The sequence below is a fragment of the Poromitra crassiceps genome (genome assembly GCF_964638095.1).
Source record: "Poromitra crassiceps genome assembly, chromosome: 2".
Lineage (NCBI taxonomy): Eukaryota > Metazoa > Chordata > Actinopteri > Beryciformes > Melamphaidae > Poromitra > Poromitra crassiceps.
The window spans coordinates 96,553,087-96,576,641 of record NC_139624.1 but is presented as its reverse complement, the minus strand read 5'-3'; the positions used below and the strand labels follow the sequence as shown (position 1 = coordinate 96,576,641).

Genomic DNA, 23,555 nt, shown 5'->3' with positions numbered 1-23,555 from the left:
ATTTTGAACCAATAATCTACCTTTTACTTTGCTACATTTTCCTTTTACCGTCGTTATGAGCGGGAGAAAAAACAAAGAAGTTACTCTGGGACAGATCGGGAAATGAAGAAAGAGAATGGCACTGTGAGGAAGAGAGGGGTAGAGAGGAAGAGAGGATATCCATTATTAGCCAGGCCTACTGCTCTACTTCATAACAAAAGTGCTGGTAACTAACAGTTTTTTTTCACATTCTTTTACACAATTTTAGGGTGTGCGGACACCCTAAAAATATTAAAATGGAAAGTAACTTGTACTTTGAGTAATTTATGATTATTATTATGATTATTATGATGATTATTATTATGATTATTATGATGATGATTATTATAAAAAATATGATGGATATTTTCACTTTTACTTTACTCATTTTGTTATGGCAGTAAGTCTTTACTTGAGTAAAGATTTTCAATCTCGTCCACCATTATCAACTAACCATCGACTTTTACTTTGAAACGTATGAGCGGAAGTGGTATTTGTATTTTGAGCGGTTTGACAATGTCCACACACACGAATCCCCGACTCAACCGTGCAGACTGGCTATGTATGTGGCAAAGACTGAGGAAAATGACAATTATGGATCTCATTTAACTCTCCAGACATGATCTGGATCCCTCTGGCCTAATGAGCGCTAGCTGCTTTAACGTTAGTAGTTAGTTAACGTTAATAGTGAACAACGCAAAAATAAACGACAGTCGTCATCAAGCAGCCTAGTAACCACCCAGCGACACTGAAGATTGTGCAGCCGAGGCTCCCCCTCCTGAAGCGGTCCTCCCGGGAGACCCCCAGCGAAGCACAAAGGTGAGTGCGACTGACATTGAAAATGAAAGGACGTTGCATTGGGGCCATTTGCTGTCTGCTAACACCGCTGACTGGCTCTTTTGGCTAAACCCTGGCACAATGTGTAGCTAGCTACATGACTGCTAATCGCACTATGTGTGAGTTGACAACAGTGACTCCGCAGTCAGTCAGTCAGTGTGTGATTATGTAATAACAAGGACTAGTAGCCAGACTCCTCCTCAGCGTCTCCATCTCTCCATCTATACACTCTTTCCTCACATCTGTGTTTGTATCGCTTATGTTCCTGAGTGCGATCAGATGGAAGGACAGGAGGACTAGTTGACTGTGTGTCATATTAGCAGCCATCACGCTTTTGTTTCTCCCCAGAACGCGGTGTCCTATGGTGTGGTAAGTGTATGGCGATATATCATTTCCCTGTTTATAGATACTCGGTTTTAAGGGTCACTAAATTAACGGTTAAATAAGCTTGATGAGCTTAAATAAGCATGAGTTAATGGTTAACTAACCCCTATTAATTAGTTCATGTTTATTAAGCATTAGCTACCAGCATTGTATCATTTCAACATCAGTAGTATTTCTGAAAACTGTAAACAGTTTTGCAGTCATTCATTTAGTTTGACAGTTATCGAGAGTTGATTTGAGTTAAGGTGTGCACCAGTGATGTCATTTGTGCACAAATTACACTTGATTTGAGTTAAGGTGTGGATCAGTGATGCCATTTGTGCATCACTGGTCCACACCTTAACTCAAATCAACTCTCGATAACTGTCAAACTAAATGAATGGCTGCAAAACTGTTGACAGTTTTCTGAAATACTACTGATGTTTTAATGATACAACGCTGGTTGAAAATCGGCGGAGTGTTCCTTTCATTTAGTGAGCCTTACTGTAAAGTGTTAGATGACAGAAATGTTATCTGTCATGTGACTTCCTCATCCGTTTGTGTATGGCGCCCACAGTACTGTATCTGCTTATCTGGATGTCCTTTGCTGTCTAAATATTTCCACCGTGCCTGTGCTTCATGCACACAGCATCCTTCTGCAGAGTTGCCTGCCAGCAGCCGCCTCAGCCTTGGTGCCCTGGTACAACTTTTTGGTCATTTCATTCTTCAACGTAAGAGCCTGCTAGTTTAGCTGCTACCCCTGTTTTAGGCCCAACGATGATTTCATTTAGTCTGAGTTTCAACAAAGACTTTGAACTGTCCCGTGATCATGGCTCTCCCACCCTGACAAGAATACAGCTCTGTCAAAAAACACTGAAAACTTGTATTTTTGTAAAGAATCGACAAATTGATTCATTCTCTCCAAAGCTCCCAAGATCACGTCCTCAGTCTTCTTTTGTGCTGACCAACAGCCCACAACCGAAAGATAATCAGTTCACCGTCATGGAAGACAAAAAAATACACCCACGTATTTAAGAAGCTGCAATGGGACCATTTTAGCATTGCATTTTCTTCTTAAATCTATTCTAAACGATTAATCTATTATATAAATAGTTGTCGGTTAATTTTCTGCCTCGATTGATCGACTATTCATTGCAGCTCTAATCATGTAAAGATATTGAATATGCACACAAGATATTGGCTATTTGCTATTAAACTAATGTGGTCTGAAAATATCACTATCATCAGCCTTCAAAACCCCATTTTGGTCAAACACTGTCCTTCTTGTTCAGGCAACACACAGATATGACTGTACACACGGTGTACAGAACTGGGCTCTTCTTGCTGTAGTTGGACCCACGTTCTTTGAGTCAATGGTGAAAACACCTGTCAGGTGTTTTATTCTGTGTACCTTTCCCATTTTGAGATTCTGCCCAATCCTGTATTTCCACATTTTCCATCCTTCTGCATGTTTGCATTTGAATGAAAGGGCAAAATCCTAGACTTTTACCTGCCAAACATGAGTCCCATCAGCCCTAACCCTAACCCATCAGCCAGGAGCAGCAGTCCAGGGTCACCATGCAGGACAAACAGCTGATCCATCAGTCAGGCTCGCAGCAGTCCAGGGTCACCAGGACAAACTGCTGATTTGCCAGTCAAATGGAGTTTCCATGCCTTCTCTCCAGCGTGCTGCTTGCTGCACTTTGCCCTGGCAGATACAACGCTTCATTTCAATGCAGATTCAGCTTTGGGAAACACCGCACAGAAAGGCAAACGGCCGTAAAGCCCTTTGTTGGTTGGTCAGGTCAAAGTAGGGCTGGACGATATGGATCAAAAAGTGTCATACCTCGGTATGTTTAGGCTGAATGATGCTACTCGCTATTTGCTACGAAGTGGAGGCTAAATAGTAACTTGGTGCTTTCACAAAATACACAATGAGATTTATGATACATAATCATCAGTAATGTGGATATAATGACTAAGTGGGTAAAGGCAACTAATAGAACAGTGTGGTAAGTTCAGAAAATGACATCACTTTACTGTGATGCCGCCTTTAAAACCAGGAAAAGACAACACTTACACCATATCCCCATATCCCCATATTACAATATCTAAAATCTAAGAGCATTTCTAGTCTCACCATGTCGATATACTGACCTAGGTCAAAGGTGATGACAAGGGGTTTAATGTTTTACAGTAGTGGTTTCATGTAAAAATAAAAAATAAATCATAAAATGCGATTAAATAATATACAGTCCACTTTTGTACCAACAGTAGGAACCAACAGTTGGAACAGGTGATAGAATGTGAAGTGATTTGTCTGTTTGATGAGTCACACAGTGAAGGCGGTGCTGTCCTAACAACATGGTGGAAATAGAAACAGTCGGTTGCGGTGCCGCATACTAATTTGTGTATCCTTGCTGCTGCTTCGTAATGTTTATTTATGCACATTCCTCACTGATGAGGACAAGCACAACTTCAGAGAAGCCAGAAGCACTGAAGCACTGAAGCACTGAAGCACCGTCTGTTGACATAATAGACAGAGAATAACAATACAAAATGCAGAGTCCCAAGCTAGTCCCAGCTATTTCATATAGACTCCCCTTCACTTGGAAGTCATTGATAATCATTTTAAACCAATACAGTGTTTTCCCTACCATTCTACAGGCCTGGTGGGCCCGCCAGGCCAACGACCCCCCCGCCAGGCCATATTTTTTTTTCTTTCTTTTTTTTGGGATAAAAAAAAAAAAATCTGCTCTCCCCAAAATTTCAATAAACCTTATGGCATATTATTACAATGAGTGCGTTTACATGCACACCAATAAACTGATAACTGTGAGTAATCAGTTTATGGCAATAATCTGATTTCTGCGTTTACATGCACTTTAATAATCCGACAATAGGAAAAACCCGAGTTTACATGATTCAGTCAATTAGTCGGATTTCTCTCCAGAAGGCGGCGGTAATTCAACTTTTGACATGCAACTTGTACATGCGCAGTGCATGCGCAGATGTATAAACCCACAAGAAACCTGATACGCTGTATACATGCACTCAAAAGACAGGTTATTGGCCAAAAACCTAGGTATGTTTATCAGTTTATTCATAACCCGATAACGGCCATAAACGGATAAAGCTTATCAGTTTATGCTGTTTACATGACCATTTCAATAATCAGGTAACTCCAGAAATCCGCTAATAAACTGTTTATTGTCTGCATGTAAACGCACTCAGTACAACAATACTGGTGTTGACAGTGTTGACAGTAATAGAAGATGCCAAATCATTCAAAACAATAAGCATTTTGCTTTTAGGAGCATCGTGCCAGCATGCAGCGCTGTTCTAAAACGTGTCAACGTGTGTCGTTGCCTGGGAAACGCACATCCCATAATACAACTTTTTGCATCGCATCCCATAATAGTATGATGATACTTGGGATGCCATTGCGAACATAAACAAACGGCTTAGCTAAAAGTTTAGCGTCGCCAGCGAGGGCCCCCACCGTTGCGGTCTGGGGGTATGTTTCGAAATCCCTCCAGGCCTGACAATTTCTCTAGGGGAAACACTGCAATAGTTCAGTCCATCATCATTACTAATCGTTAATTTAGCAATATATTGAATATATTGTAAATGTGACGAGAGATGCCGCATGTCCGGTCGTTCCTCCACACACGTTGTTTGACAGCATTGAAGGGCATCGCCTACAGGGTTACCACAGGTCTGTAAAGTGATTGAATTTAAAAAAAATCAAGTACTTGAAAGTGCTTGGATTTATAAAGAGGTTCTTAAAAGTGCTTGAATTTAACCTATACCAGAATCTCTGAGTTTGGATTTGCTTCGGAAATTACAGTGTCTCGTAATTTTGGAATATGATTTCATAGTGAGTACACGTGTTACAACATTTACATTATGAGCATTTTGGCACTGTTGGAACGTGTATTTCTGGTGACTGAACGGGGGTATGCTGCTGTACCGTATTGACTAGCATCAGTCATTGTGCTAAGCTAACTATCAGGAGGGCGTGTCTCTACTTTTCTATAGACCCAATCACCCAAGTGTTGTTTACAATAACATCCAAGTGTTTACAATAACATCCTGTTTACATAACATCTATAGACCCAATCACCCAAGTGTTTATAATAACATCCTGTTTACATAACATCTATAGACCCAATCACCCAAGTGTTTACAATAACATCCTGTTTACATAACATCTATAGACCCAATCACCCAAGTGTTTATAATAACATCCTGTTTACATAACATCTATAGACCCAATCACCCAAGTGTTTACAATAACATCCTGTTTACATAACATCTGTAGACCCAATCACCCAAGTGTTTATAATAACATCCTGTTTACATAACATCTATAGACCCAATCACCCAAGTGTTTATAATAACATCCGGGTAGACAAGGCAGGCATCAGGCACATACAGTTTAATGTAACACCTGAGATCAAGAGACAATGTTTAAGTGTAAAACACATGTTTGATGCCTTCATATGTCATTCATTAACAACACTTATACTAACGTTAGTTTAGAGACCTCATTTACCTGTTGGGCCACAAAATAAAAACACTTACAGCTCGAGTTTTTTTAGGCCAGTGTTTCAAACACTCTGAAGAAGGCTCTGTGCCGAAACCCGTAAGCGTTGTTGTTTTTGCGTTGTTGTTTTTGCGTTGTTGTTTTTGTGTTGTTGTTTTTGCGTTGTTGTTTTTGCGTTGTTGTTTTTGTGTTGTTGTTTTTGCGTGGTTGTTTTTGTGTTGTTGTTTTTGCGTTGTTGTTTTTGTGTTGTTGTTTTTGTGTTGTTGTTTTTGCGTTGTTGTTTTTGCGTTGTTGTTTTTGCGTTGTTGTTTTTGTGTGATGTGAGCCAAATAAAGAAGTGGAATGTGAATATAACAGAGTGTGCAGCGTCCGCTCTCATCATGCCTCCAGCGCCTGGCTTTGGATGTGAGGGAAGCTCATTACAACTAAATGACAGCTTGACAGTTTGAGTTCTGTTGGTCCTGCTAACAGACTGCATCACACAGTTCTGTTGGTTTGGTCCTGCTAACAGACTGCATCACACAGTTCTGTTGGTTTGAGTTCTGTTGGTCCTGGTAACAGACTGCATCACACAGTTCTGTTGGTTTGAGTTCTGTTGGTCCTGCTAACAGACTGCATCACAAAGTTCTGTTGGTTTGAGTTATGTTGGTCCTGGTAACAGACTGCATCACACAGTTCTGTTGGTTTGAGTTCTGTTGGTCCTGGTAACAGACTGCATCACACAGTTCTGTTGGTTTGAGTTCTGTTGGTCCTGAGAACAGACTGCATCGCACAGTTCTGTTGGTTTGGTCCTGGGAACAGACTGCATCGCACAGTTCTGTTGGTTTGAGTTCTGTTGGTCCTGAGAACAGACTGCATCGCACAGTTCTGTTGGTTTGAGTTCTGTTGGTCCTGAGAACAGACTGCATCGCACAGTTCTGTTGGTTTGAGTTCTGTTGGTCCTGAGAACAGACTGCATCGCACAGTTCTGTTGGTTTGAGTTCTGTTGGTCCTGGTAACAGACTGCATCACACAGTTCTGTTGGTTTGAGTTCTGTTGGTCCTGGGAACAGACTGCATCACACAGTTCTGTTGGTTTGGTCCTGGGAACAGACTGCATCGCACAGTTCTGTTGGTTTGAGTTCTGTTGGTCCTGGGAACAGACTGCATCGCACAGTTCTGTTGGTTTGAGTTCTGTTGGTCCTGGGAACAGACTGTATCTCACAGTTCTGTTGGTTTGAGTTCTGTTGGTCCTGGGAACAGACTGCACCGCACAGTTCTGTTGGTCACAGTTCTGTTGGTTTGAGTTCTGTTGGTCCTGGGAACAGACTGCATCGCACAGTTCTGTTGGTTTGAGTTCTGTTGGTCCTGGGAACAGACTGCATCACACAGTTCTGTTGGTCAGAGTTCTGTTGGTTTGGTCCTGGGAACAGACTGCATCACACAGTTCTGTTGGTTTGGTCCTGGGAACAGACTGCATCGCACAGTTCTGTTGGTCTGAACTTGAAAGAGTACAGAAAATGGATAATGTCCACATTAAAAAAAGGTTTCAGGTAGAGCAGGGTCAAAGTCAGAGTCTGTGGGCCGCCCCTCAGACAAAGCATCCAATAGAGTAGACACTCAAGTCAACAACTTTAACCAAATCACACACATTAGGCTATTCTATGTGATCTCCTTTTGATAACTGATATTACATATCTTTTCACTTGCATTCACTGAGCCTCCCCTGAAACCGTTTGGAGCCCCCCACTTTGAAAACCTCATTGGCTTGGAAGTGTTGGAACTGTAGATTTGCAGTATCAACTCTCCAGTTCCGCATGGTTTTCCAGGATTCATTTCATTCTCCAATGTCCAAATGTGTATTTCATTCATTAAACGTGATCCAGAGGGATTCCATAGTGATGTGAAAGCCTGTCCTGATGGGGGAGTTAAGCATGTGCTGAGCTTTGCATTTTGTTTACATTGTAACGCAGAATGACGTACAGTGTGTTAGGGTTACAGTGTGTTAGGGTTACAGTGTGTTAGGGTTACAGTGTGTTAGGGTTACAGTGTGTTAGGGTTACAGTGTGTTAGGGTTACAGTGTGTTAGGGTTACAGTGTGTTAGGGTTACAGTGTGTTAGGGTTACAGTGTGTTAGGGTTACAGTGTGTTAGGGTTACAGTGTGTTATGGTTACAATGATTGATTGATTGATTGATTTTCTTTATTTAAGTGTCATGCTTCGAATGAAGCCCAGCCCACATGGGCTTACAGGACACTTTGACTGTTCATCATTTAAACAAACAATGATCAAAACATAAAACCAACAGAAACACCCAAAATACATACGGTAAAGTTGTACAGCATGAAAACCACCACCTGAACCTACTTAAAGAGCTGTGCTTGCCTTCTATTCCAGGCCCTAGAGATAAAGTTAGCAGTCTTAAATACCTCAGTCTTAAACAACTAGGGATGTCGTTGTTCGGACGTCGTTGTTCGGTTATTGCTGTCGGTCTATCAGTTAATATTATTATTATTATTATTATTATTTTTTTTTTTTGTCTATTTACTCAATGAGCTCATGCCCAAACAAGGCGTGTCTATTTAGATGCTGAAATGTTAATGCTTTTTGTGTTAGAATTATGCCTTTATTTTTTGTTGGCTTTGCTGAAATTTATAAGTTTATTGCCACATTTTGATCAGGTAATCATTCCAAAATCATTCTGGCTCTTATATGGATGACAAGGAAATATATTTTTGAGAGCTTTATTTCCTGTTTATGTAAACATTACAACAACAACAATCTGTTATTTCAAATAACAGATTGTTTACATGTACAATCTGTTTACATTTACATTGTTTACATTTTTTTTTTTTTTTTTTTTTTTTATATTAAAAAATTATGAATTAACCGATAGGTTAATCGATTATTAGCGTCGGTTAATCGAAAGTGAAATTAACCGAAAATTGACATCCCTATAAACAACCACTCCAACTTCTGGCCATCATCTGCCCAGAAGAGCTCAGGTCTTTGCTTTTGCATTTTGTCAAATAAGGAAATCCTCAAATCATCATATAAAGTACAATAAAACATGAAATGAAACTCATTTTCAACATCCTTTAGATCACAGACATTGCATATCCTGTTCTCTTCTGGTATAGCTGTGAACCGCCCTACTTCAATGGCAAGAGGCAGGATACCAATTCTCAGCTGAGCACATAAAGACCTCTGGTTTCTGGTTAGAAAGGAAGTGACATAGGGCTCAGGACCAAAACATTGCTTCATCTGAACATATGATCTAAGCTTAGGCTTAGACCATATGTCGTTTGCCCATCCCTCTCTGTAATTAACAATGTGTTAGGGTTACAGTGTGTTAGGGTTACAGTGTGTTAGGGTTACAGTGTGTTAGGGTTAAAGTGTGTTAGGGTTACAGTGTGTTAGGGTTACAGTGTGTTAGGGTTACAGCTGTTACAGTGTTACCGCTCCTCAGCAGTACTCTGACTATTCAAATGTTCATGCACATGCCTTTAGCTGATTATCTGAATCAGAGTGAGCAGAACCCAGTTGACGTATTTCTGAGAGATTTCTGCTATCTTCTGGTTGAGTAGGTCATCATGTAAACGCCAGATTTCTTTTGGTTTTCCCAAGATCTGCGTGTCAAAAGTCACGGCTCAATCAGGATGTACAGAGCCAACAGCATGTAGCACTGTTACAGGGCAGTTGATGGATGTGTGAGTTGCAGACCGATGGTGAAATGAATCCTAATGTAAAGACTCATGTAAACGTTGTGATTGAATCATTGCTTGAAGCTGATTCCATGCAGTGATGAGAGTATTGGGCGTGCATGTTAACATACTCAGAGGCTGTAGTTGATCTGTGATCTTACACTCAGAGGAGAGTCACTGTTTAACCACCAAACCCCTCTGTGACCTGGGATTCTAGATCAGTTCTTGTGTTCAGGTGGTGCAGTGAATGTTAATTTTTTCCCAGCCACTCAATAGATTACCATTGTTTTCATTTTCAAGCTTGTTAACGCGATATCTCAGGAATGCCTTGACGGCATTTCATCAAATTTGTCTCAAACATCGACTTGGACTCGAGCATGAACTGATTACATTTTGGTGGTCAAAGGTCAAAGGCCAAGGTCACTGAGACCTCTCCAACTCCATTTTCAAGCTTGTTAACGCGATATCTCAGGAATGCCTTGACGGAGTTTCATCAAATTTGCCTCAAATATTAACTTGGACTCAAGGATGAACTGATTAGATTTTGATGGTTAAAGGTCAAAGTTCAAGGTCACTGTGACCTCACACACCCAATTTCCAAGCTCTCGCAACATCTCAGGAGCGCCTTGACGGAATTTCTTCCAATTTGCCTCAAATGGCGATTTGGACTTGAGAATGAACTAATGGCGGAGGCATAAATCCGCAGTGAGGTCGTTCTAGTTTTTGTTTTGTTTTTTGGGCTGGTGAGTGAAACAAATCTACCAGCCACTTGCATATTCTACCAGCATTTGACTGGTGGCTGGTGCTACTTGTATGCCTGCTTGTGTTTTGTTTGGAGGCTTAAAATCACTCGTAATGCATTCTACACAGCCTGGTCTTTGACTTGGATTCTTCGACATAGTGAGCGTTTGAGTAAAGCCTCTGGAATAGCTCTGACTTCCCTTTAAGCTAGAACATATTAAGATGACTTCCTGAAAATAGCCATTTTGCTTGATATTTGCCTTTTGAATGAATGAGGAACAGTCTTACCAATATAAATGACAAAACAGCTTTCATGTTGTGCCACGTCTTACTGTGAGATGCACCAAATATTCCCTACTCAGTGTTTTACTTTCCCCATCTCTTCACTGTGCAGTGTTTCCCACAGGATTTAGAGAATTTGTGGTGGGGGACCGCAGACCCCCTAGGGGGGTGCGGGGGCATGCCCCCCGCGAGATTTTTTTAAACATTTTAAAGTAAAATGCATGAATTTGGTGTACTTTGAGAAAGCTTAAGAGCAAAATTAAAAGGCTAGCTCTATGAAGAACATGTCATCATTACTGTGCTGTGGGTTTACAATGACAAACTAAATTTCTCCCTATAGGTCAGGGATACTCAACTTGCTTTGCCACTTTCGTGAAATGATAGAAGGCGAGGGGCCAGTTAATAAACAAATAATATACATTTTTCTGTAGCGGATTGTAGGTTTTTGGGGTGTCAGCCGGAGTTTAGGCTGACAGTGTTGTGCACACCGGATAGTTAGTTAGGTTAAGTTAGTTGGGTTAAGTACATACATAAGTGCCTGGGTAGCGAGCAGATGGCGGTATTTGACAATTTAGCAGCTAAATCATAGATTATTGAAAGATATTCCATATTCCAGACTGAAATGCTATAACAGAAGTATTGGCCAGAATGACATGAACGTTTATTGGACACTTATTCAGCGGATATCTTGCATGTTGCGTTCAGGTGCACTGTAAAAAAAAAAAAAACCTTTTTTTTTCTTTTTTTTTTTGGTCAACATCTTATTGTGGCGGCCCGCCACAAATTCCTTTATGTATGGGAAACACTGCTGTGCTTTTTCAATGACAAAGACAGGCCTGTTCTAATATCAACCTAGGGTTCTAATATTAACCTAGGGTTCTAATATCAACCTAGGTTTCTAATATCAACCTAGGGTTCTAATATCAACCTAGGGTTCTTCTTAGGGATGTTCATTTTGAAAAAATTCCATAATCGAAATTCGGGAAAATTAACGATCCATTATCGATTATCTATAATGTTAATAATAATATTTTTTAAATATTTGTATTATTATTTATTTTTTATTTTTTTATTTTTTATTTTACAAAATGCCTATGTGCGAAGCGCTATGAAGCGCTTTTCAATCCGCCTGGTATTGGTGCTCCCACTGCTCCGTGAGGGAAGCGCATAGTATAGCTGGCTCAATCACATTGATCAGGTCTCGATGAGGTTCCAGACGGGTGATCTTTTCTGCATGCCCGGCCGAGGACGAGGCGCCTTCCTCGTTAACCAGGCTCGGATCTACGCTGTTCAAGTGGTGAATCATTGGCGTCTAGCCGTGTTGTAGCTACTTATAAACGGCATCACAGTTCTTGCATTGAACAATGTCGTCTTTTAACTCGAAATGGTCCCAAACAAAACTTTGCTTCGCCCGCTTCATTTCCTTGTCTGGCTGAGAGCTGACAATGTGCTGGTGATGTTCTCACCAGCAAGCCCAGTGAGACCACGCCCATAGCCCTACCCAGAAGTGTTCTGTTCAGTTGTCTCATAGTCCCATTGCGCCCTCACCTGGTTGCGACCACGTAGTGAAATCTTACACTGTCGTTTGAGCACATTTAGGCCTATTTGATTTGATAAAAAAAAAACATTAAAAATCGATAAAAATTCCACATGATCGAATCAATTCCTTAACGATCAATTATCGATTTTCAATTATTGATGAACATCCCTAGTTCTTCTAATATCAACCTAGGTTTGATCATAAAGACACCTGAGTCATCTTGGCTGTCTCCAAACAGTCACGTGACTCAGACCAGCCTGGCCTTACCCTGCTGCAGGAATCTTGCTTTGCTGCATGGCTGTCACATTCCACCCAAAAACCCTTGTGTCTGAGCCCATGACCAACGCCAATATGAAGAGAAGTACAGTATCTAAGCCTGGATCAGCACGAGGTGTGTGGACCTAAAGGTGTGTAGCTATCAAACACACCTAGCATTGTCCTAGGGAGATATCAGTAACACCACAGCAAGTCTCTAATGAAGGACATGGACATTTCAATAATGAGAGACTAGTAGAAAGTATAACAAGCTTTAATGATACAACAAATTCATTTTGGCGTATGACTACATGATATGATGACGCTCTCCTGAGATGATGAGAGGGCGTCGTCAGTGAAGAATAGGATAGGAAATCCCCCATAGGGAATTCTTCAGGAGTCATGATGATGGTGGTGGTCAGGGGAGGAGGTGGGGTGAAAACAACTGCTTCAGCGATGATGATCAGCGACTGAGAATGACACATGGCACATACACAGCACATAGCAAACAGAGTAAAACATGGACCCTGATATACTACACTGATTAGGTGATTGGGATCAGCTGGAAAGGAATAGCTTGGGCTGATTGGTTATTGCCACATGTGTGGTAAACTGTGAATGGATGAGGAGACAGCATCAGAGAAAGGGGGCGAGCCTAACAATGAATGGGTTATACAACCTCAAAGAAAGGGGGCGTGCACTGTGACCTGAACTGGGCATTAGCTGCTAAGTAGTCTTCATTATTGAAAATAGTCCAAAGTCCAAGACATTGTTTCTTTGTTTTTTTTTCTCTCTATTAAACTTGTTTTATCAAAATCTGATGTATTATTATTATTATTATTATTATTATTATTATGGAATGACTACAATATGCTTTCTGAATGCTTGGATGAAGCAAAATGCATCCCAGTGTGCGCTTGTTATGGTTTGAATCATGGACCGTAAATAATGATATGGATATAGTCACCCATTGGTGTTTTGACTGTTTTATGCACCCGTAGTTACATGTAGGTGTGGTATAATTAGAGATGCTGCGATCCGATCATGTGATCGGATATCGGCGCGATATCAGCCAAAAAACATGGATCGGATCGGATCGGATTCCAGCGAAAATGACCGATCCAAGGCTCCGATATAAGCACTCCATTCCATGACTCCGCTCCAGGATTTCTATCCAGCATGCAGCAGCAGCAGCAGCAGCAGCACACAGAGCCCGCGTTGAGCCTAGGATGGCCATGGCCAAAACGTTGTCTTGCTTCAACATACATCGCATCGCATACACCATTTCCACCCGCAGGTTTGAGGAGTAGCTAACATAAACGTCAGATAAATACTCTCTATAGGCTAACGTTACCCACTGAGGCAGCTAACATGGCTAATTAGCTAGCTAACACCAGCTATCTTTCTCCTCTAACTGACGTTAATGACATGTTAGTTGACTGAGCGAACGGCGCTGTACAGCAGGTCGTTATCAAAACGTATTGCACTGAAGAGAAGTAACATTAGATAAGGACGAAAGACTCCTCCAATCTGGCAGTGGAAATGTATGCACAAACTTTGTGTAACTTTGCGAGACTCAACCGAATGACTGATGAGTCTCGCGTTGAGCCTAGGATGGCCAGGGCTTAGATCTGCGTGAGCACGACCCGTCGTAATTTGTCCAATTCAAGGTACATTAAAACGTCTTGCTTCAACATACATCGCATCGCATAAACCATTTCCACCCGCAGGTTTGAGTAGTAGCTAACATAAACGTCAGATAAATACTCTCTATTGGCTAACGTTACCCACTGAGGCAGCTAACGTGGCTAATTAGCTAGCTAACAGCAGCTATCTTTCTCCTCTAACTCACGTTAACGACACATAGTTGACTGAGCGAACGGTGCTGTACAGCAGGTCGTTATCAAAACGTATTGCACTGAAGAGAAGTAACATTAGAAAATGACAAAAGACTCCTCCAATCTGGCAGTGGAAATTTAGTTAGTTAGTTAGTTAGTTTATTTCGATCAGAAAGAAAAGAATATTCACAGAATAGAAAAAAAACAGAAAAAACAAAACAAAAGATACATAAGGCTGACCGAAAGGGTTTTTAGGGCTGAAGCTAGCTAGCTTATTAAATGCCCTTACCCTTATTCCTTTACGTTATATGTAAACATATGCAGTACATATGCATACACATGGATACATACATGCATTGATTTACACACACAAATAGCACTAATTATTCATACATGCCTATACACACATAGGCTACCTACCACATATACATATAATTACACATACATAGCTAATACCAAACATACTACAGGAAATACAAGTGACCCATAAGTCCTGATTATGTACCATCACGTCTATACTTCTCCAGAATAATGTTTCTATACTTTTTTTTTAATTGCACAAGATTTTTACTTTCTTTGATCTCGTCAGGTAATTTATTCCACAGTTTCACACCACAGACAGATACGCACATGCTCTTCAGAGTGCTATGAACAATTGGTTGTTTGAAATTCAATCTCCCTCTCAGCTCATAACCACCTTCTCTATCACTGAACTGTTTTTGTATATTACCAGGAAGTAAATTATGTCGCGCTTTATACAGAGTTTGGGCGGTTTTGAACTCCACCAGATCCCAAAACTTCAGCGTCTTTGATTTATGAAACAGTACATTTGTGTGTTCATGATAACCTACCTTATTCACTATCCTTATTGCTCTCTTTTGCATGTTGCATATTGTCTGTAAGTTGCTTCTATAGGTGTTTCCCCATACTTCAACACAATAATTCAAGTATGGTAAGAAGAGTGTACAGTACAGTGTTTGCAATGATTTGATGTTCAAAAAGTGCCTTGTTTTGCATAGAATCCCCACAGTGCTTGCTAACTTGGACCTGATATATCTGATATGTGGTTTCCAGCTAAAGTTGTGGTCGATTATTACTCCTAAAAATGTGTTCTCATGTACTCTTTCTAGTTTAACACTGTCAATCATTAATTCTACGTAATGTACGAAATGTATGCACAAACTTTGTGTGTGTGTGTGAGAGACAGGGACAGGGCTGTGTGTGTGTGTGTCCTGTGTGAGACAGAGTGGGGGTGTATGTGTGAGGAAACAATAATTATTTGTGTCCAGTGTTCACCCATTACAAAAGAAGTGTGTATTTGATTGTTATGTTTTAGTTTTACATTAAATTAATTAGATGAACTAAATCGTTTACATACTATATTACCAAAGCACACACATACATACCTAACCCTAAAAATGTTTGTTGCCTGCTAGCTATCAGACAGCATAGAGAGGCTTAAATATGTGCTGTATCGGATCGAAATCGGTATCGAATCGGGTATCGAAATTTGATCGGAATCGGATCGGTTTTGAGGCTAAAATATCGGAATCGGATCGGAATTGAAAAATCTCGATCGCAGCATCTCTAGGTATAATGAGCATATATCACGGCCTGAAGTGAGCTATTGCTTTTATAAAACGGTTACCAAGTATTACAATCAGGATCAGGATCAGGATATACTTTATTGTCCCTGAGAGGAAATTTGTCTTGGACAACAGTGCTACATACAGCTGCATCGTAAGAAGACAATACAAATGACAAAATGACATAACAGGAACAACAAAAAAGACCCATAAAATAAAGAATTGCACTGAGGATAAAAGATGACATGTTCAAAGAAATGGGCGGGAGACTAGATAAAGTGACCTATGCTACTGTGCAAAAGTAGCTTACAAATTAAAACAAATGGCAAGGTGATAAAAGCAATTTGATAATAAAACCAATAAAATAGTAACATAGTAAGACCACAGCATGATCACGTTTAAAAAATGATAAAGTGCATTATTGGAACATGAAAAATTAAGATAATAATAAAATAAAATAATAAAAGGTTCAAATAGAAAGCATTAGAAAAACAAAATCCCATAAGTTTTCAGAATTTTTAGATTAAACAGGTCGTTTATTCAGGAGTGCGATTGATGTTGGGAGGAAGGAGAGCTTGTAGAGGTTAGACTTGTACCTACATGCTCTGTATCGCCTTCCAGAAGGTAAGAGTTCATATTCTGAGAATAGAATATGAGAGGAGTCATTCAGAATGCGATGGGACTGCTTGATCACAGCTTCCTCAAAGATTGATTGAAGGGACGGGTAGTTTTTGATTCCCATCACCTTCATAGTCTTTCACCATCCTTTCCAGCTTGGATTTACTTTGGATGGTGAGGGAGCCGAACCAGGAAGCTAAGCCATATCTGATCAGGCTACCGAGGACGGCATTGTAGAAAGTTAGCATGTTTGTGCTGCTCACTCCGAACAATCAGAGTCGGCGGAGGAAGTGAAGCCTTTGAGCTACGTAGTTTTCCACACAGGAAATCAACATGCGTGCTCCATTTAAGTTGGTTATCAAATTGTACTCCCAGGTATTTATATGAGCCGACCTGCTCAATTACAGTATCAAAGATCATCTCTTTGGTTTTGGAGATGTTCAGGGTGAGATGATTCTGTTTACACCAATATGAAAGGAATAAACAACTCTAATTTAAATAGCTGTTATTCAGAAATCATACTCTGGCTCCCTGTACAGAGCCGATGTAGTTGCTGAACAACGTCAGATAGCAACACAGGCGTGGTGTCAAACAAACAGCTAACGTTACTGTGGTGTGTTCTATGTTGTTTAATTCTATGTTGTGAGTAACAGGACGCCTTGTGTGGAAGATAGCCTATAGGCTGCTGAGGGCGGGCCAGGTTGTTATGTTGGTTACTTCCTAGACAGACAGAGTTGACATGTTGCTACGCTACATAAATAGATTTGATCATAGTTCACCGTTTGTCTTGCTTCTTTTTGAATATACGACAGTTAGCTAGCTAACTTTGGCTAATGCTTGTGCTAAAGTTAGTAAACGCTAATGTTTTCTTTTCAATAGGCAGCTAGCAAACATTGTTATCGCCATTAGCTAGCTAGCGGCCGCCTAGCTGTCTTATACTGATGACGTCACTAGCAGGAGACGACAGTAAACACTATACCACAAAGCACTCTGGGTATTGTGGTGCGGAGCTCCCGTTTGCGAGGCGAGCTAGCTACCATTTGTTTTCTAGTTTTCTCATAACTGTGGTGTATTAGTATACGCTAAATATACCACAGCTGTGAGCCAATCAGATTTCTTGATTTGAGAGAGACGTTTTATAATGTAACAAACAACTTCTGGGCTAGGGTACGGCCTGGGCTGGGCTAGGGTAAGGCCTGGGCTGGGCTAGGGTATGGCCTGAATGGGCTAGGGTAAGGCCTGGGCTGGGCTAGGGTAAGGTCTGGGCTGGGCTAGGGTAAGCCCTGGGCTGGGCTAGGGTAAGGCCTGGGCTGGGCTAGGGTACGGCATGGGCTGGGCTAGGGTAAGGCCTGGGCTGGGCTAGGGTACGGCATGGGCTGGGCTAGGGTAAGGTCTGGGCTGGGCTAGGGTACGGCCTGAATGGGCTAGGGTAAGGCCTGGGCTGGGCTAGTGTACGGCATGGGCTGGGCTAGGGTAAGACCTGGGCTGGGCTAGGGTAAGACCTGGGCTGGGCTAGGGTAAGACCTGGGCTGGGCTAGGGTAAGGCCTGGTCTGGGCTAGGGTAAGGCCTGGGCTGGGCTATGGTAAGGCCTGAATGGGCTAGGGTAAGGCCTGGGCTGGACTAGGGTAAGGCCTGGGCTGGGCTAGGGTAAGACCTGGGCTGGGCTAGGGTAAGGCCTGGGCTGGACTAGGGTAAGGTCTGGGCTGGGCTAGGGTAAGACCTGGGCTGGGCTAGGGTAAGGCCTGGGCTGGACTAGGGTAAGGCCTGGGCTGGGCTAGGGTAAGGTCTGGGCTGGGCTAGGGTAAGGCCTGGGCTGGACTAGGGTAAGGCCTGGGCTGGGCTAGTGTAAGACCTGGGCTGGGCTAGGGTAAGACCTGGGCTGGGCTAGGGTAAGGCCTGGGCTGGGCTAGGGTAAGGCCTGGGCTGGGCTAGGGTAAGGCCTGGGCTGGACTAGGGTAAGGCCTGGACTAGGGTAAGACCTGGGCTGGGATAGGGTAAGGCCTGGGCTGGACTAGGGTAAGGCCTGGGCTGGGCTAGGGTAAGGCCTGGGCTGTATGGGGAATTGTTTGGCTCCACGGCTGCACTTTGCTGGCCTCTTATGCCTGTGCACTGTGTGCTTTTGAAAATGGTTCATTCTGTTGTAATGGGAGTTTGACTCTTAGACTGTATTTCAGCCTGTATGATGAACTGGAGGAAGTGGAAAGTCCCGGCCTGTATTTCAGCCTGTATGATGAACTGGAGGAAGTGGAAAGTCCCGGCCTGTGCCGGATGGAGGAGTACATGGTGATCGTCTGAATGTCTGTGTGCCATTTCTTCTTTGATGAGGCAACATTTGTGCTCGTCTGTGATTCATTATGAACCTGATGCTGCCAGGTCTGTTCTCAATCGCTCAGGAAAACCCTTTCAAAGGACAGACACTTTCAAGAAATCCCTGGCAGGTGATTGGATGAACCATCTGTCGTCTATCACGCGCTCGCTCCCGCTGGCGTGGGTCACACCAGAGACGGCCCGTAGCTGCCTCACAGGACGCTGATTGGTGTGAACTAGGGATGTTCATGATTAACCGTTGATTAATTGCCGTTAAGACCTTCACAGATTAAAAATGTAATTAACTGATGAACCGGCAATGCGTTCTGTGCGTCATTTCTGCGGTGGAACTCACATACTGTAATAGACTATATGAACTTTTATACCAGCAGAGAATGTAATGTTGTTACTTCACCCACACTAGCGGTCACCATATGATCTGAACTTACATGTTACTCATGGGCCATGGAAACACAAATGATGAGGCAAGAAGCGGTCAAAACGTAGCGTTAAGTCCAGACACGCACGCACGCACGCACACGCACAGGCACGCGCGCACACGCGAAAATATGAAAATAGATGAGAGAGAGATCAAAAAAAGATTATAGGTCAAAAGCAACAGTGAAAAGGTGGGTTTTGAAGGCTTTTTTGGAAAGAAGACATATTATTAGTATGAAAGACAATGAGTTTTGGCCTGTCAGAGGCCCCCCTGTCACATCTCACAAAGAGATACCTGTGATGTCAAAGTGGATATCATTTTTATAATCATATTCAGCCAGACAGTGACATGGAGATTTGCAATAGTGAGCAATCTGTATTTCTTATTTTGTTTTACTACTTTTTACCACCTGCCCCCCCCCCCCATTAACTCCGCCCATGTTCATGGTGGAAATGTTTTGTGATCGCTCACTTGTGTAAATTATAGGGGTGTGCCGATTAATCGTTTTTTAGATGCATCGCGATGAGTCACGTGACGATTAAAATCGATTCACAATGTTCGATTATCGAGTTGCAAAAAATTGCATTTTTTTTTTTTTTTTTTTTGCTTTATTTGCAAAAAATACGGTATTTCGCCCGGAAAGCCGTTCCTTAACTGTAAAACGAGACCAAAACCAAAGTACTGGAAACTGGAATCACTGAAGAAAGCATGCAGGGTGGCTGTAACATGTGATGCGTGGACTTCAGTCGCAACTGAAGATAATGGAGGTACATTTGTTTGTTTACTTTAATTAATGGATACTGACAAATATACCTTGCTTAAAAGAAATCCTGTTTGGTGAAAAAGATGCATCGAAAATCGTGATTAATCGTAATAATCGTTTAATAATTGAATCGTAGCATCCTTAATCGTAATCGAATCGAATCGTGAGGTGCCTAAGGTGGCACACCCCTAGTAAATTACAGTAGTAGCCAATAAAGGCACAAATGCAAAAGAAAACCCAGTAGGAGGGGATCTGAGGGGATCTGAGGGAATCTGATGTTTACATTCCTGTGGGTGGCCATATTATTTCTGTGTGCCAGAAAGTGTGTTGATTTATGGCAGCAGCTGCTGATGTCATCGTTGAGTCACTGCTCACTGGTCTTGGTCTGCATTCTGCAATCATGCAAACCTAATGAAGCGTTGGCAAGATGCATTGTTCGCTACTTATTGTGTCTAAATATAGCAATGCTATAAATAATTGTTGACTTGGCTTCTCCTTGAGTGCAGTGGACTAGTCAAGATTTAGATTTAGTCATTTTGTGCCATAGAGCAGTAAAAACCTCACTTATTACCCTCTTTAAGACATCACTTTATTGAGCACTAGTATTTATGAATGGGAGAGACAGCCAGTAGAGGCTGGATGGGAAAGACAGCCAGTAGAGGCTGGATGAGAGAGACAGCCAGTAGAGGCTGGGTGGGAGAGACAGCCAGTAGAGGCTGGATGGGAGAGACAGCCAGTAGAGGCTGGATGGGAGAGACAGCCAGTAGAGGCTGGATGGGAGAGATAGCCAGTAGAGGCTGGATGAGAGAGACAGCCAGTAGAGGCTGGAGGGGAGAGACAGCCAGTAGAGGCTGGATGAGAGAGACAGCCAGTAGAGGCTGGAGGGGAGAGACAGCCAGTAGAGGCTGGATGGGAGAGACAGCCAGTAGAGGCTGGATGGGAGAGACAGCCAGTAGAGGCTGGATGGGAGAGACAGCCAGTAGAGGATGGGTGGGAGAGACAGTCAGTAGAGGCTGGATGGGAGAGACAGTCAGTAGAGGCTGGATGGGAGAGACAGCCAGTAGAGGATGGGTGGGAGAGACAGTCAGTAGAGGATGGAGGGGAGAGACAGCCAGTAGAGGCTGGAGGGGAGAGACAGCCAGTAGAGGCTGGAGGGGAGAGACAGCCAGTAGAGGCTGGGTGGGAGAGACAGCCAGTAGAGGCTGGAGGGGAGAGACAGCCAGTAGAGGCTGGATGGGAGAGACAGTCAGTAGAGGCTGGATGGGAGAGACAGCCAGTAGAGGCTGGATGGGAGAGACAGTCTGTAGAGGCTGGATGAGAGAGACAGCCAGTAGAGGCTGGATGAGAGAGACAGCCAGTAGAGGCTGGATGGGAGAGACAGCCTGTAGAGGCTGGATGGGAGAGATAGCCAGTAGAGGCTGGATGGGAGAGACAGCCAGTAGAGGCTGGATGGGAGAGACAGCCAGTAGAGGCTGGATGGGAGAGATAGCCAGTAGAGGCTGGATGGGAGAGACAGCCAGTAGAGGCTGGATGGGAGAGACAGCCAGTAGAGGCTGGAGGGGAGAGACAGCCAGTAGAGGCTGGATGGGAGAGACAGCCAGTAGAGGCTGGATGAGAGAGACAGCCAGTAGAGGCTGGATGGGAGAGACAGCCTGTAGAGGCTGGATGGGAGAGACAGTCTGTAGAGGCTGGATGAGAGAGACAGCCAGTAGAGGCTGGATGAGAGAGACAGCCAGTAGAGGCTGGATGGGAGAGACAGCCAGTAGAGGCTGGATGGGAGAGACAGCCAGTAGAGGCTGGATGGGAGAGACAGTCTGTAGAGGCTGGATGAGAGAGACAGCCAGTAGAGGCTGGATGGGAGAGACAGCCAGTAGAGGCTGGAGGGGAGAGACAGCCAGTAGAGGCTGGATGGGAGAGACACCTGAAATCAAGAGAAAACATGTAAACTAAGATGGAATACCATTTTGGGCCATGGAAGCACTTAGTTCTGGAACATATAGAAAAAAGGAATCATGGAAGTTTAGAACCCATGAGCAAGGCACTAACACTGTCACCGTCAGGGGTTCCCTTCCCACTTGCCAAAAGTGTCTGTGCCCATGGTACTGCAAGGTGCTAATGAAAAGTGTCTGTGCCCATGATACTGCAAGGTGCTAAAGTGTCTGTGCCCATGGTACTGCAAGGTGCTAAAGTGTCTGTGCCCATGATACTGCAAGGTGCTAAAGTGTCTGTGCCCATGGTACTGCAAGGTGCTAAAGTGTCTGTGCCCATGATACTGCAAGGTGCTAATGAAAAGTGTCTGTGCCCATGGTACTGCAAGGTGCTAAAGTGTCTGTGCCCATGATACTGCAAGGTGCTAATGTGTCTGTGCCCATGGTACTGCAAGGTGCTAAAGTGTCTGTGCCCATGATACTGCAAGGTGCTAATGTGTCTGTGCCCATGGTACTGCAAGGTGCTAATGAAATGTATGAATAAAAGCATAACATGTCCCGTTGTGTCCAGTTAAGACAGGTGTTGATCAGCCCACCTGCTGCGTTCACCGACTCCACTGTTTCCTTACTCAAATCCCCATAGCTGCGCAGTAGTGCTATGCAGTATGTATTAGGGGTGGGGGAAAAAATCGATTCACCTAAGTATCGCGATTTTTAATGTCACGATTTTTTGGATCGATCTTTTATTCCAGAATCGATAATCGCAAAAAAAAAAAAAAAATTTGGGGTGCTTGCAGTCAGGCCACTCACTGAACAGCAGGCCAGGCGCCGCCTACTGGTTTACTAGTGGTTTTATTACTTTATTAGTTAGTCTGAAGTAATAATTACCGGTACACTTCAGGGTTAAAGTGGGTGCATCTCATTGTAAAATTGGACTTCAAACGGCCCAAATCTGGCTTCAAACGGCCCAAATTGGGCTTCAAACGGCCCAAATTTCACGCGTGTCGGCCCATATCGGCCTGGCCTGCTTGGTATCTAATGCCCGGCCTGAATTATGATCCCAGTCCGCCCCTGTTTTTAACTATATCGCCCAGCCCTACTCATGATATATAATATACAGTCTCTAGTGTATGATTCAACTTTTCCCATGTTCTAATCTAGTGTAAAAAAGCAAACAAACTGAAAAAAGAAAAGAAAAAAATAAACAAAAATCGCAATAAATCGTAATATCGAATCGCAATAATCGTAGAATCGCAATACTTAAAGGAACACTCCGTCCATTTTCAACCAGCTTTGTATCATTAGAACATCAGTAGTATATCAGAAAACTGTAAATGGTTTTGAAATCTGTCATTTCATTTGACAGTTATTGAGTGTTAAAGTGTGGACCAGTGACATCACTGGTCCACACTAACTCAAATTAATAACTCATTAACTCAAATCAACTCTCAATAACTGTCAAACTAGATGAATGATGAATAGTTTGACAGTTATTGAGAGTTGATTTGAGTTAATGAGTTATTAATTTGAGTTAGTGTGGACCAGTGATGTCACTGGTCCACACTTTAACACTCAATAACTGTCAAATTAAATGACAGACTTCAAAACCGTTTACAGTTTTCTGATATACTACTGATGTTCTAATCATACAAAGCTGGTTGAAAATGGGCGGAGTGTTCCTTTAAGAATCGCAATATAAATCGAATCGGCACCCAAGAATCGTGATAGTATCGAATCGGGAGATAAGTGAATCGCCACAGCCCTAGTATGTATATACAGTATGTACAGTAGTGTGTGTGGTGTAGTGT

At 42.6% G+C, this 23,555-nt stretch overlaps 1 protein-coding gene across 1 annotated transcript in view; it reads left to right on the top strand.

The window, feature by feature from the left end:
- Positions 1-719: 719 nt before the first annotated feature.
- osbpl8 (oxysterol binding protein-like 8) overlaps positions 720-23,555 on the top strand; it is a 275,193-nt gene continuing 252,357 nt past the window's right edge. The window contains exon 1 of the mRNA XM_083632091.1: positions 720-837. The gene's annotated coding sequence lies outside the window, so the exon portion shown is untranslated. The remainder of the gene's footprint in view (positions 838-23,555) is intronic.